Raw genomic sequence first — 15841 nt, forward strand, 5'->3', positions numbered from 1 at the left:
GACCTAAGTGTTCAATAGACTAACGACAGAAGTGTTTGTTGGGTAAGCATGTCGTAGCGTGCAGAGATGTGAAAACCGATTTCAAGCAGTGAAAACATGAACTAAGTTTGGTCCGCATGAACTGCGCTGTGCAGACGGGGCGAGTTTTTGCACGTGACTCCAGTTTGTGCGTATGTCGTTTAGCAATCGGAAACAAAAAAACTGTAAAACTGTCACTGTTAATAAAGGGACTCTTAGAAATCAGAATAAACGGGTTCTAAAAAGAGTTAGCGCGTTTACTCCCTCTGTGGTGTCTAATTTATAACAAGAATCTGATTTTAAGATTGTATCATGAATACATAATACATCTAGACTAACGAGGATGCTGCTGGCCCTTTATAAAGTGTGTGTGTGTGTGTGTGTTGGTTTAGTTTGTGTGTGGTTTTGTTGTACGTTGAATTGATCATTGCTCCCGCATGAGCAGCTCTCCTCTTTCGTCTGTCGCCACTCTTCAAGCGCTGCTTAACCGTAGTAGTCTTTTTCTTCACGGAGCGGGTATCCTCCTCACACCAAACACCAAACCTCATTCAAGATTTTTGATTTACAAAAAAAACAACAAAAACCCCACTCATCTCATCATCTTCTTCCTCTCTTCCCTGTCCTATGTCTGTTTTACCCCTTGTGTTTGTCTTTGGGTAAAATTTGTACCCGTTGTTCCAGTTTTTTTTCAACCAAGTGCCAGAAATAACACGGATGCATTGGATGATCTTTGTTAAATTTAATGATTTGATTGCTTCATTCAATTTTGGTCCTGTTTTAATCAGTTTTTCATAGCAATGTTTAAAAAACTTTTTTTTATTGTTGTTAAAAACAAATCCGGACTATATGTTTCTGCCTGAGGGTATGTGTCATATAAATTAAATGGAAACACAAGTTTGACAAAATGTTTTAAAACGTGTCAAACGTAGAAAAAATGCCCAAATTTTTACCCGGAAGACACAAGGTCACGTCGGACGTGAAGACAACACAGGGTTAAAGACCGTTGTCTAACGCTGCGTGATTATCCGACTGACCACGTTTTCTAGCGGTCCTATTGCGTTGGTGTCTATTTGTACTACTGAACAAACTCTTTGAATTGGTCCCAGTATTGAGCATGACCTGCTGTGACCGGCAGCCATGGCGGCGCCAATTGTAAACAATTAGGGAAATGACATCGTCAATATCCGGCCACTAGAAGGGCCGTTTGTTTTCCCCACTTGACGAGCTCAGATTATCATTCAAAGTTAGTGCAAACGCCCTACTTTTCTTTTGCTAGTTACGCCATGCCGTTGGTCTGTCGATGTCCTGTTTAAGCCCGTTTGTTCTTAATATTTGCTAATGATTTTTTTTTCTTAGTTATTATATTTTTTGAGGGCTGATTATCCGACTGCTGCTTTTCATAGCGGTCTATTGAAAAGCCGTCAGTGGACCATTTTCCTGCGTTGTGATGCGGCAAGCAGCCTGCACTCTGATCCAACCACCTGAGTGTGTTGGTCAATCGCCCACTCCCTTAGTGCACTACGGAAGTGCACTTCCCTTATGCAACTAAGGGAGTGCACTTCGTACACTACGGTACTTCTTGCATATGCGTCCACTTGACTGGGAGTGTTGTCTCGAAATCGCGCACTTTCTGCTGTACTTACCGAAAGTGACGATCACACAGCTCAGTCTCCTCCTCCTTCTTTTCTGTGAAATTGTGCATTGCACCCAGAAGAGAGCATTCCCGCCCACCTTTGTCCCCCCCCGCTAGAAAATACCTTCCTTCTGCTTTGGTTCATCAAGGATGATGGAATTGTGTTATTGTTGCCTGTATCTGCCCTCTTTTTTTTTGCGAGAGGAGATGAGTGGGCTAAGCCGCCGTCCGTAGCATCCCCCGGCTGCTTTTAAACGAAAAATATACCGGTATGTTGATAGTCTTTCTTTGGTCTCTTAAATCAATTTTTTTAAAACCCAAAAACAGGTACCGTTATGATATTTCAGAAAATTGGAGTACTTAACATTATCTTCCAACGGACTTGTTAACTTAAAGAATAAATGTTTTATACCATCACTATTATACTAAATGTCAATTTATCCTCCTTTGTTACAACAATCTGATGTATTTGCTTTGAGCGCTACTGTAGGACCATTTTCCCTGTTGGATTGCACATTTTAGAATCTGAACGTAGTGGAAACTGTGCTGTGCAGTTCATCTGCTAGTTTACATGTTTGAAACTGAGCGTGGAAGTTCTCTTTGAAACTAAGGGCGTAATGATACACACTATATACATTGATCTGGATCGATAATCGAGGCATCCTCAACGATCCAATCCCATCGAAGGGAAACTGATATTGATATGCTACGTTACCGTCATCTTACAAGCTGCGCCTTTATTGAAATTCCCCACTTTATTTGTAGTCTTCGATTATAAATTTATAGAATAGTATATAGAGTAGTTTTGTTTTTCCTTGAAAATGTCAGAAAGAGCGTTACTAATATAACATTTTAGTTGCTTTTTGTAAATATATACCTGTATAAATGCACTGATTTTTGTGAAATTGGCCTACTTGTATTAGTTACATGTAACTGTATTTATTCCTTTACTGTATGAAGTGAATCAAATAGAAATCGGACAGTGGCAGACTTCTAATATCATTACACTTTATATCGTTGTCCAAAGAAATAATATATATTGTATGTGGTTGCACCCCGACTTGAAATTGGAAACGGCGTTTGACCAAACTGGTTCCACCCACAGATCCACTTAATGTGTCCCAAAACTTGTTTCTCTGGGTTAACTCAGAATTTCTTTAATCCCTACCTTTGTTCGTAGAAACCAGGGCAAGTTTTCAATGATGTTTAAGAACCGCTCACTGCAGTAAGCCGACTTTCATCTGGTGTCTTGTTGTCAGAGCTGAATTTCTCCTCTCAGGCTGACAGGCGGCGTCCTGCATCAACAACACCGACCCCCTCCGCTCACTGCTTCCGTCCTCCGTTCTGGTTTGTCGTTTCAGACCGAGTCGGCACCCGCTCTCTGAATCACGGAGCTTCTGTAAACCTCTCTCAGGGCTGTCCTGCCTGACAAGCTCTCCTCCATGTTAGCTTTTGTTTTAAAAAGGAAAGCAGAAGCGAGATCGCTGTTATCGTCGCCTCTCGGGCTCCTGAGGAAACCACACACACACCCACACACCCAACCCACACCACACACACAGCACACACCCACACACACTGCTGCACACTTCAGGACATCTGTAAAAAGTGGATGTAAAAATTTTTCTATTAAAGCGCTGTGATTTCATGAAGTGCCGGGGGTGACTCCGCACATCCCCCGGCTTCAGGCTTTGAAATCCCCAAGCGAAAGAGCGCCCGTCACGCCTATTTCGCCTCACTTCCCCGTTACCCGTATTAATTTTAGATTTTTTTTTACCCTTGTATATATTGGGTCAATTGACCCATTTCAAATCTTTACAAGACGAAAAATGGTACAGTCATGTTTTTCTACCTGAAAATCAACGCCTTTCCTTATTTCCTGTGAAACACATTTATTCCGGACTTCATTCAGAATTATTCTGGATATGTCCACCTTATGTTGTTTTCCAATAGCGGAATTTTTAACATGATTTAACCTTATGACAAACCACGAATCCCACTGTCCCCTCCATTTTGAATTGGTTCTAGTATGATGAATTTGTTGTATGCCTTGTTATCTCATTGTTTGAATTGAGATAAAGACACTATTGCTCAATAGATTTATGAGTACAATTTTTCTACTTGTTTACATGTTGAGCTGATCTTGGATTCCATCTTTGAACTAAGGTGTAATGATATATGATATATATATATAATATATAAGGATATCTAAGTCACGGGTCCGTTGAACCCAGGAAACATAGGTTCCGAAAGTGAAGACACACATTAATATCTAGTCCTTAGCCTTTTAGAGCCTTGCATGGCCAAGCTTCTTCTTACAGTCTGACCTGACCAGCGTCCCACTTTGTCCGGAGTCCTGATGTCATAAGGTCAGATTTTTGTGGTCCCCCACCACATTTGTTCAAACTTTTCAAATTTATTCTTTTTCTTTTTTTTTTTTTTTTAAAGCATTTGATTGCTTTAGTTAGATGAGGCCTTTTATGGCTGGTTTTATTTCATCACCTATGTTTCTTATGTTACTATGTTATTATTATAATTTATAGTGAAGCATATTGGGATTTGTGGTCGTGAAAGTGTTAAATAAATTGACTTTATTTACTTTTATGTGACACCACTTTGTGCTATGTTCCCATTTTTTTTCCATTGGTATTTAAAGCAACACTACACATCAAGAACTTTTTCTTGCTTTGTGGACAGTTGAAGCAGAAGGTGTCCATTACATTATGTTACACTCTTATGTTACATTCTTATGTTCCATTACATTGTTTTACTTACTTAATGTTACATTACATTATGTTTTCATTACATTATGTTACATTACATTAGTACACTACATTATGTTACATTACATTGTTTTACATTACATTATGTTTACATTACATTGTGTTCCATTAATTATGTTACATTAATTGTTTACACTACATTATTTACACTACATTAGTTACACTACTTATGTTTACACTACATATGTTACATTATTTACACTGACATTGTGTTACATTACATTATTTACACTACATTATGTTACAATTACATTAATGTCATACATTACATATGTTGTTTCATTCATTGGATTTACATTACATTATGTTTCATTTACATTATGGTGTACATTACATTGTTTACATTACATTAATGTTACATTACATTATGTTACTGAATTTATGTTACAGTATGTTTACAGTACAGTTATGTTCCATACTTATGTTACCTTTTGGTACTTACTTATGTTACTTTACAGTGGGGTACACTCCCTTATGTTACATTACATATGTTTCATTACATTATGTAACTACATTATGTTTACCTACATTCTGTTCATTACATGTGTTACATTACAGTGTGTTACATTACAATTTATGTTACATTCATTATGTTTACATGACATTATGTTACACTACATTCGGTTAGACACTACATTATGTTACATTACATTATGTTTCATTACTTATGTTAACACTACTTATGTTACATTACATTGGTGTTACATTACATTGTGTTATTACATTAGCGTTACAATTATGATTTTCCATTACATTATGTAACCTTCCATTGTGGGTACCTTAACATTATGTTACACTACCATTATTTACATTACATTGTGTTTTACATTCTGTTACTTACAATTGTGTTACTTCCATTTGTTACATTACATGTGTTACCTTACATTATGTTCATTACATATGTACATTACATTATGTTTCCTTCCATATGGTACATTACATTATGTTACTTACATTATGTTACAAGACATATGTTCCTGACATTATGTTTTTCATTAACATTTGTTCATTACATTGTGTGTACATTAATTATGTTACTTACAGTATGTTTACACTACATTAGTGACATTACATATGTTTACATTCATTATGTTACCTTATGTACATCATTGGTTACATTCCATTAGGTTACACTACATGGTTTTACTTACATTATGTTTTAATTACATTATGTTACATTACATTATGTTACACTACATTATTTACATAACATTAGGTTTCAATTACATATGTTACACTACTTATTTACATACATTATGTTACATTACATGTGTTACATTACATTGTTGTTACATTACATTATGGGTCATGACATTATGTTACATTACTTGTGTTCCTTACGTTATGTTACACTACATATGTTACATTCCATTGTGTTACTTACATTATGTTACACTACATTGTTGTTACATTTACATTATGTTTACTTACCTATGTTTCTTACATTATGTTTACACTACCTTATGTGTACATTACATTATGTTTCATTACTTATGTTACACTACATGCTGTTTTACATTACATTTTTGTTACATTTACATTGTGTTACATTACATATTTTACATTCATTGTGTTACATTCATATGTTACATTACATTAATGTTTCATTACATTATGTTACATTACATATGTACACTACATTATGTTACATTCACATTAGTTTTCATTACTTATGTTTACATGACATTATGTTACATTACATTTATTTTTTCCATTACATATGTACACTACATTATGTTACACTACATTATGTTACCTTACATTATGTTACATTCCTTATTTTACCTTACCGTATTTTTTACATTCATTGTGTTCCATTTACATTATTTTTACATTACATTATGTTTTCATTCACATATGTTACATTACATATGGTTCCTTCTTGGTTCCCTTACATTGTGTACATTACATTGTGGTTACATTACAGTGTGTTACATTTAACATTTATTTTACATTACATAGTTTTCATTACATTATGTTACATTACATTATGTTACACTACATTATGTTACATTACATTTGTTTCCATTACCTTATGTTACAGTACATTTATGTTACATTTACATTCTGGTACAGTACATTATGTTACATTACATTGTGTACATTTCATTATGTTACGTTACATTATTGTCATTACATTATGTTTACAGTACATTATGTTACACTACAGTATTTTACATTACATATTGTTACATTACATTAGGTTCATTACATTATTTTATCACTACCTTATGTACATTACATTATGTTACATACATTGTGTTTACATTCATTGGGTTTCATTACATGTGTTCAATTACATTGTGTTCATACTTTGTTTACCTTACATTATGTTTCATGACATTACTGTTACATTACATTTGTTACATTACATTATGTCACTACATAATGTCCATTACATTATGTTTCATTACATTATGTACATTACATTGTGTTACATTACATTTATGTTTACATTCACATTATGTTACACTGACATTATGTTACATTACCTTGTGTTACATTACATTTGTTACATTTGTTACATTACCTTAGGTTACATTATGTTACACTACATTGTGTTACAATTACATTATTTGCACTACGTTAATGTTACAGTAATTTATGTTCTTACATTATGTTACATTACTTATGTTACATTCTGTTACCCTCATCTGTTACACTACATTAGTTTACATTACATTATGTTCCCTTACATTATTTACATCCTTATGTTACATTATGTACACCTACATTTTGTTCAATTACATGTTTTACACTACATTTGTTACATTCCATATGTTACCCTCCATTAATGTTTCATTACATTAGTTACTGACATTATGTTTTCATTCATTATGTTTACACTACATTGTTTTTACATTACATTTTGTTACACTACATTTGTTACAACTACTTTATTTTCATTACACTATGTTTACATTACATTATTTACCTTACATTAAATGCAAGTTTGCCAGATGAGGTTGAGCGGATCTGTAGTGTGCATTGAACGGACAATGGTTGTAATGGACAATTCTCCTTCCACCTGTAGGTGAACCAAAGCCGGAGAAGTTATTAGTTTTAGTGTTGCTTTAAGAGTTCAGAATAATAGTTTGGAATGGCTGTCCGAGTCTACGATATCCACAGGTATTAAAAGGGGGCTTTTATTTTTTTTTTCCGTCCTGACTAACTTTTTTCAACTTTGTGGGCCTTTTTTTGGATGTTTTTTCCAAAGTTATTTGGAGAATTTCTATGTTGACTTCTACGCTTATTTCGAAGGCCTCTTTTTTGTGATTAAAACTGAAAATGGGTCAAATTTGACCTGAGGACAACATGATCGTAATATATTACATTAAAGGGCAACGCAGTCCTCACTGTCTACCTTCCTGGTGTCTTTCTCACGGTCCCGTTAGGTTGAGCACTAACACTACTTGTTTAGATAACATCCTAGTTTGGATTTTAAATGTTTTTTTTGTATCTTCCACACCGGACGTTAGTTTTTAGTACCGTTAAACTCGAAGTGCCGTAGTCTACTTGACTTGCAGATATACGCAGTATATCCACTAACAAAGGTCCAGGATTTCCTACACCACTTTAAAAGGTGCAATGCCATCAACGAATATAAATAAAATAATCATATATAAAAAAAATAACTTATACTATAGGTTTTGATATATTTGAACTGTTATCATGTTTATTTCTTCGGGGGGGGGGCATAGGCTAAATTAAGATTTTCCTTTCCTTCCCCGTTGTGTTCAATGTACCACTGTGGTTTCGATTGGAACGCACCGAAAGGACGTTTTTTACTTGCTTAACCCCGTCCCAGAAACGCTCACTCCATACATCGTTCGAAAGCTTAAAGTCTCATGATTCCTTGAGCCCCCAAAGCAATAAGGTGACTTACAGCGTTTATAATCATGTTCTGAGTAAGAAAGACACAGATTCGAGTCGCAATCGAGTGCGTGTTCTCCTGTCTCCCTCGGTCTTTAATCACACGTGAAGTTTCGCCAACAGACTTGGTTTCCCCTACATGCCCACCCAGGCCAGCTATTAGAATATCAAGCCTGTAATCCATACTTTCTGGTCCCCTCACAACTGGTAGTTTCTTGCCAAGTTTCGACGTTCAGAAATGCTAGATCTGCATCTTTCTTGGTTTTGATGTGTGTTCTTTTTTCCGTGTGCGCGCTACATTCTCACTCGGCACACCGTCGAATTTGTGGGTTTGCCGTTTCCAATGACTTCTCTCAGCCAATATCTCAGTATTGCGAAATGATACTCCCAGTTAAGCCCAATCAAATCCCACAGTCCCCATTGGGCCCACATGGAAAAGCTGACCAGCGTATCCCACCATCACGAAAGCGGTTAACACTTGCATTCCGTGTAGCCCATAGAGACTATTGAATGATATCACACATGGCCAAAAAAACTATCCCTGGGATGGTCTCCTGCCCTTTCATTGCAAAATATTGCCTTTTTATGGGCATTTCACCATTTCATCAATTGATTCCGTATTCCTATGAGAATCTATTAGTATATCTTAACTTCTTTTAGGTATATGTGTGAATGTGGTAATGTGTTTTTGTAGCTTCAGAAGTTATTATTTAAGCACTTTTGTTGGGCTTTTTTAGAAATAAAATGCACAACGCACAGACATAGCTGTAGAATACATGCATATAAAATCCATTTTTATAGTAATTTTCTTCTGGATTTTTTACTCTTCTACGTTGAGACATATGGCGAGAGGTACTATTTAGTCTATAGCACCGGTATAGCTTACAGTAGTGCTCTTTATTAATTTTTCAGATGATTTACTTGGACGTAAATCGAATTCTGTGTTCTTAACCTGTGTACCTCTGTGTAGTAATGCCTAGTGTCCAATGCCACGAGAAAACAACACACTGAGATGTTAGCTTCACATGAACTCACAGGGTCCTCCCAGAGGCCAAGCATGTGGAACTGCAGCACTTTTTAGGGGGTTAAAATTTAGGCGAGACATCATATTTTTCCATTTTTTTATAAGAGGTTTTTTAAAAACTGGTTTCATAAAACGCTGAGCAGTTTTTGGGTTTTATATGCTGACCTTTGGATAAATCGTGGATAACAGCATATGATATCTACATTTTCACTTTTGATAAGTTTGTAACTAGACTCTTAGGCCACAGAAAAACAGCCTTGATTAACAGAGCCTCCATGCTTTATGGACCCATTCATTTCCTCTTTTCTTTATAGATCTTTTTGATTGAACTTTATTCATCCGTGAAGGGAAAAGGTTGTGCAGCAGACTGCGGACAAGTATGGAAATAGTGCACCTTAAATATACATGAGGTAAAAAAATCCAGGATATACACAATGCTAAAAACATAAACAGATTAACAGTAAAGGCTCATAGATATTCATAGAGAAAAATCACAGTAATATTATTACACATCATTTAGCTTTGTATTTTAATGTTAATATTGAGACATTTCAGCTAAATGACAACCCTGAATTGACTTAAGCAGCGGGAAGCAGCGGATTCTGGGAAGAAGATGTTTGATCCTCTGACTCAGCTGATGATGAGACCCTGAAACTCTCTCAACTCCCATCCTATTTTGGTGGATGAATCTCGGCGAGTTTATTGCGTCTGCCGCCTTGAGAAAAATCTTTTTTTTTATTTTTTAAAGGGATCCTCACACGCCCGAGCCCAACTGCTAATGAAGGACAGCCAGATGTTATTGCCTTGCTGGGAGGTAAATTAAATTACAGAGACGCTGCGCCAAGGGGTGGGTAGCGATGCGCAGCTCGCTGTGTTACACGATGACAGCGCGCGCGTTCATTAAGCTCATAACAGGATCAAGGAACAAACGACGTTGGATTAAGTCCCGCGGAGTTTTACTGGCTCACAATGGACGGTAGAAACTGCGAGATTTAATTAGAGCTGTATCCATTGATTCTGGGTGATGCTCCTCCACACGTCTGGTGTCTACACCCTGATGGATGGAGAGGCTTTTTCAAACGATGCCCCGGTTCAATTTATGCTCCCGTTATGTACCAAGACAACACGTTCCTGGTGTATTTGTGAAAAAAGCGGAGTGTTTTTGACCAAAACACAATGTTGCACAAAGTGGATCACCCTTTCCCTACCAAGGATTGTTGCCATGCATGCCTAACCGCTTTTTGTATATGCCTTCCAGTTTTTCAATGGAAATTAATCTCAAAATGATACGGATCTCATGAAATGGTGTTGTAGGACCGCCAATTTGTTTGCCATTATTGGCGCTTTTTCAAACTGCACTAATCGGACAATTTAGCGGTTTCAGTCCTCAACACACGTTTGGCCTCCAATATGATTTACATTACCGATTGCACAGCTGTGATTTGTATTTATGGGAATTTAACCGCCTACATTTAACCCTACAATACAATCCACTCATGCGCAAGGTTATCATAGGTGGTGGAATGTGGGTAAACACGACACAGGACTGCTATCACCCAAGGGTACCGGTGAATGATGTCCGGTGTGTCGACGTTTCCTAAACCCACACGTCAAGCTTGGCTCTCTCATCAGCACCATAAGAAACGCCACGGTGTGCGAAGGACAACGCACCGGCGATTGTCCGATGCTGTGGAGCGAAACATCACCACGCCGGCTAGATGTTTTGTACAGATACACACACACTTTGGTTAAGAACAGAATAGTCGGCTGTGTCTGTTTAAATGGCAAAGTCATGAAGTCTAGACCAGGGCCACTCTGTGGATACCTGCACGCACGGGACAAGTAAGTTACTTCGGTTGGAGATTTATGTGAACTCGTGTGTGTTTGTTAGCGTGTTTTTGTGCCATTGAGACTGAGCTATCCATGCTACGGTTAGCCACCCGGTCTCTTGTTGTAGGAAAAGGCCATGTAGAATGTATGAACAGCTCACCGTATACTGGGTGATCTCACTCAATAACGCATGGATAGTTAATTTTCCAAGGTTTGTATGCATGGTGGAAGCACCAGAACAACAAAATCATCCCAGGGGCACTTGAATACATCCGCTGATAGGTGTTGCTTATTTCATCATCTTCTGAGGGTGAGAGACGCTGGTACTCTGCAGGAGTCTGAGCCTAAACGCCTCCTGTAGTCAGGTGTGCTAACAGAATCTGCGAAGCGGCAGAACAATGGGCAACATCTGTATACAGCAGAGTCAAACCAGTCCGGCTGCTAAAGTTGCAGACAGATCACTGGCGCGAGTGTCCTCGGTTGACGAGAGCAGGGCGTGGTACCCGTCAGCTCGGTAACCAATGTCGGATAATTCTTTATTTTTTTTTACTTATAAATTTTTGGGGGGGGGGTTTATCCCTTAGTAGCTAGAGATAGTTAACAGTGTGAACAGGGAGAGAGATGGGGGACGACACTCAGCAAAGTGGCACAGGCTGGATTAGAAACCCAGGCCACAGGCTGGATTAGAACCCAGGCCACAGGCTGGATTAGAACCCAGGCCACGCTGGATTATAACCCAGCCACGGCAGATTAGAACCCACGGCCACCCTGGATTAAGACCCAGCCAGGCTGAGTAAGAACACCGGCCACAGGCAGGATTAGAACCCAGGCCACACGGCCGTGGATTAGAACCGGCCACAGCTGGAATTAGAACCCAGGCCACAGGCTGGATTAGAACCCGCCACAGGCTGGATAGACCCAGGCCACAGGCGGATAGAAACCGCAGGATTCGAACCAGCCACAGGCTGGAGAACCAGGCCACAGCTGGAGTAGAACCCACAGGAGTAGGCCACAGGCTGGAGTAGAGCCCAGCCACAGGCTGGATTAGACCCCCAGGCCACAGCTGGAGTAGAACCCACAGGAGTAGGCCACAGCTGAGTAGAGCCCAGGCCACAGGCTGGATTAGAACCCAGGCCACAGGCTGGTTTAGAACCCAGCCGCTGCAGGACTCACCACACATGGCGAGCGCACTTCTGAGTGAGCTTAAAGGCCACCCGAATGTCAGATAATTTCAAAAAAATGAGCTTGTTTTGACCGTGGAGATTAAGAAATATAAACTATTTCAGACACACAGGAACTTTCGTCCTGATTCACTTTTCTTGCACCCTTGCCCCCAGACACACATCCGACCAATAGAGGAGGTTTTTTTGCGTTTTGTAATGATTCATTTCGGCCACTGTCTTTTATTTTTTTTTCTAGATTTGAAAGGAAACCAACCTAGGGAACAAAATCGCTTAGTTACAACTCACACTGATTGGGACCACTGCAAAACAAACCAGAGGTTGGAAAAACTCCCTAAAATAATTTAGTCGTGACGGGAGACTTTGGCCAATCCCAGGTCCCTTCAGAGAGAGAGAGCGTCTGTTGTTGGTTTTCTACACACGCATTGCCGTGCATCAGAGAGGGATTTCAGCCATCACTGTAACAAACAGATATGTAATTATAGACGTCTCTGCTGTGATGTTTTCTGTACTGGTTTGCTTCGCTTTGAGAACCAAATCCGACGTCCGACACCGAAAACACCCACACGGAGCCTGTAACTGTCATGTTTTTTCATCGGCCGGCTGAAAAGGCTGAAGAGGGTTTTTTAACATCTGTCGGCTCCGGAATTCAACGAGATTTATAGCTTGATTTTAATATTTTAAGAAGCTGCAGCTTTGGAATTTAATGAGATGATGATGCTTGTTTTTTTTTGTCTTTGTTTTTGCTTCAGAAGTGAAATCAATGATAATGCAGCTCATTGTTTTTCTCTTCACCCAGCCGCAATTCATCATGAAGCACTTACGTCGGAAACAAGGCCTCCTGCTTTCCAGTTTTACTGCAACTGCAGGTGTTAATCACGGGAACAACACACACACACACACACACCACACACCCCACACACACACACCACACACACACACACAGACACAACACACACACACACACAACACACAACACACACACACACACACACACACACACCACACACACACACACACCCACACACACCCAACACACACACTACACACACACACACACACACACACACACACACACACACACACACAACACAGACACACACAGACACACACCCACACACAACCACACACACACACAAACACAGACCGACACACCACAACACACAGACACACACACACACAACACAGCCACACACCACACACAACACACACACACACCACACACACACACACCACACACAACACAGACACAACACACACACACCACACACACACAACACATACCACACGACACACACACACACACACACAGAACACACACACACACACACAAGACCAGACACACACACAAACACAGACACACACAACAGACACACACAAAAGACACACACACACCACAACACAGACACACACACAACCACCAAGACACACACACACAGACACACAGACACCACACACACACACAGACACACCACACCACCACAGACAGACACACACCAACACACACACCCACACACCACAGACACACACACACACACACACACACACACACAACACACACACACACACACACGACACACACCACACACACCATACACAACCCCACACAACACAGACCACACCCACAACACAGAACCCAACACACACCCCAGACCAGACACACACACACACCACACACACACACAACACACACACACACACACACCACACACAGACACACAACACACACACGACACCACACATACACACACAGACACACACACACAGGCACAGACAACACAACACACACAGGACACACACACACAGACAAACGCACAGACACACACTGACACACACACACAGACACACAACAGACACACACACACAGACACAGGACCACGACACACACAACATACACAGCCAACACACACACACACAACACACACCCACAGACACACAGACAGACACAACAACCAGACACACACACACCACAACCTCCCCCACACCAGATCCACACCACACCAACACCACCACAGAACCCGACACACCCACAACATCAAACCCACCAGACACATCCACCACAACACAACACACCCACACACATACATCATACCCACACACATACACATCACCACACAACACACACACACACACACACAGACACACACAGACACACACACACAGACACACACAGTTTCAGACAGTTGGCCTGGCTCTGTCAAACGGTAACAAAATCTGCCTACCAACACCTCTGAAGCTTGAGAAAAAACACATTATATCTAGTTTGTCATGACACATAGATGTCATTTACCCCCTCCCAATAATCAAAACTGGGCTTCATTCCAAGTTTCAGTTTTTTTTTTTGGAGTTGTTGATTTTTTTTAAACATTCTTTTCAATCTTTTGAAAAGAATTCTTTTCACTTTTCCAGAGTTTTTTGTGTGTGATTTTGTAAAAGGTATTTGTCGCCTTCCTTGACTCTTTTTGTATTTTTCAAAGACTTTGTCGCATTTTCCGACATTTGTCGCCTTTTGTCATTGTTTGTTTTGTTTTGTTGTTTTTTGTTTTTTTGGGGAGTTTAACTCCACAAATGTATGGATATTTTTGTCTTTTCTCAGTACATGCAGACCTGTCCTCTTAGATATTAGAGATCTCAACTTGGTCTTTTTGGCAGATGTGGTATCTTTAGACACTTTGTGGTCTTAAAATAAAGTTGTGAGAGTTTGAAAGCGCCGCAGTAGCTTTCAGGTTGGAGTTGAAGAGGTTAAACCGGCGCCCTGCTGTTCATTTCCTTTCAGCTTTTCAGCTGAAAGCATCTCCCATCCGTACATGTTCATTACAGTGTGCGGAGCGAGGGTGTAATTCGCCGTTGCGAAGGTGTAATCAGGCATCGCAGCAGCGAGCAGAACTCATCTGTGTCTCGCTGCATCGGCTCGCCTGGAGTTCTCTCTCTTCTCTTTTTATTCTCAACATCACCGTCCTTGAACAAAGTGCGTGACTTTACCTGTCTGAGTGTTTCCGTGTGTGTGTGTGTGTGTGTGTGTGTTTGTGTGTTGAAGCCTTCTCTCTGGTTGAGACCTGCCGCCGTACTTTGAATTTATTGGTACGGTCAGAAAAAGACAGAGGAAGAAATCACAGTCTGCTCACTTAGACAGAAATCCAATTCTCCTTGGAGAGAAGGACAGCGATTTACTCTGAACGTGGACACGGCGCGATGCAAATTCAGACACCAAATGTCATGCAACTGTTTGTTTTTTTCTGTTTTGTTTTTGAGAACAAAAAGATTGCAGCTGCTTGTTTTCACCTTGTTTTCTGCTCAGATAGAAACTCTGTTCGGCTGAAACGTGGAAACAGTCAGCTGTAAATATACGGTTTTCCGTTCATTTCACTAAATTAACCCAACACTGTCAGAAAAAGGGGGACAACGCAGCTCCATTTTGTCTGAGTTACAAACAGCAAATGTTCCCTTAAAAGTAACACAATGTTCCTTGAAGACACACACACAGACACACAGACACACACAC

At 39.6% G+C, this 15841-nt stretch overlaps 1 protein-coding gene and 1 long non-coding RNA gene across 2 annotated transcripts in view; one reads left to right on the forward strand and one right to left on the reverse strand.

Moving 5' to 3' along the window:
* Nucleotides 1-15238, reverse strand: part of LOC116693810 (uncharacterized) — a 22918-nt gene extending 7680 nt beyond the window's left edge. Inside the window, exons 1-2 of the long non-coding RNA XR_004332992.1 lie at nt 15227-15238; nt 3026-3030 (exon numbers count right to left, since the gene is read on the reverse strand). This is a non-coding gene — a long non-coding RNA (uncharacterized LOC116693810). The remainder of the gene's footprint in view (nt 1-3025; nt 3031-15226) is intronic.
* The window catches only part of LOC116693800 (chemokine-like protein TAFA-5), an 80030-nt gene that overhangs the window by 62074 nt on the left and 2115 nt on the right, over nt 1-15841 (forward strand). The gene's annotated exons all lie outside the window — the stretch shown is intronic.

Source organism: Etheostoma spectabile, chromosome 8, assembly GCF_008692095.1.
Source record: "Etheostoma spectabile isolate EspeVRDwgs_2016 chromosome 8, UIUC_Espe_1.0, whole genome shotgun sequence".
Classification (NCBI taxonomy): domain Eukaryota; kingdom Metazoa; phylum Chordata; class Actinopteri; order Perciformes; family Percidae; genus Etheostoma; species Etheostoma spectabile.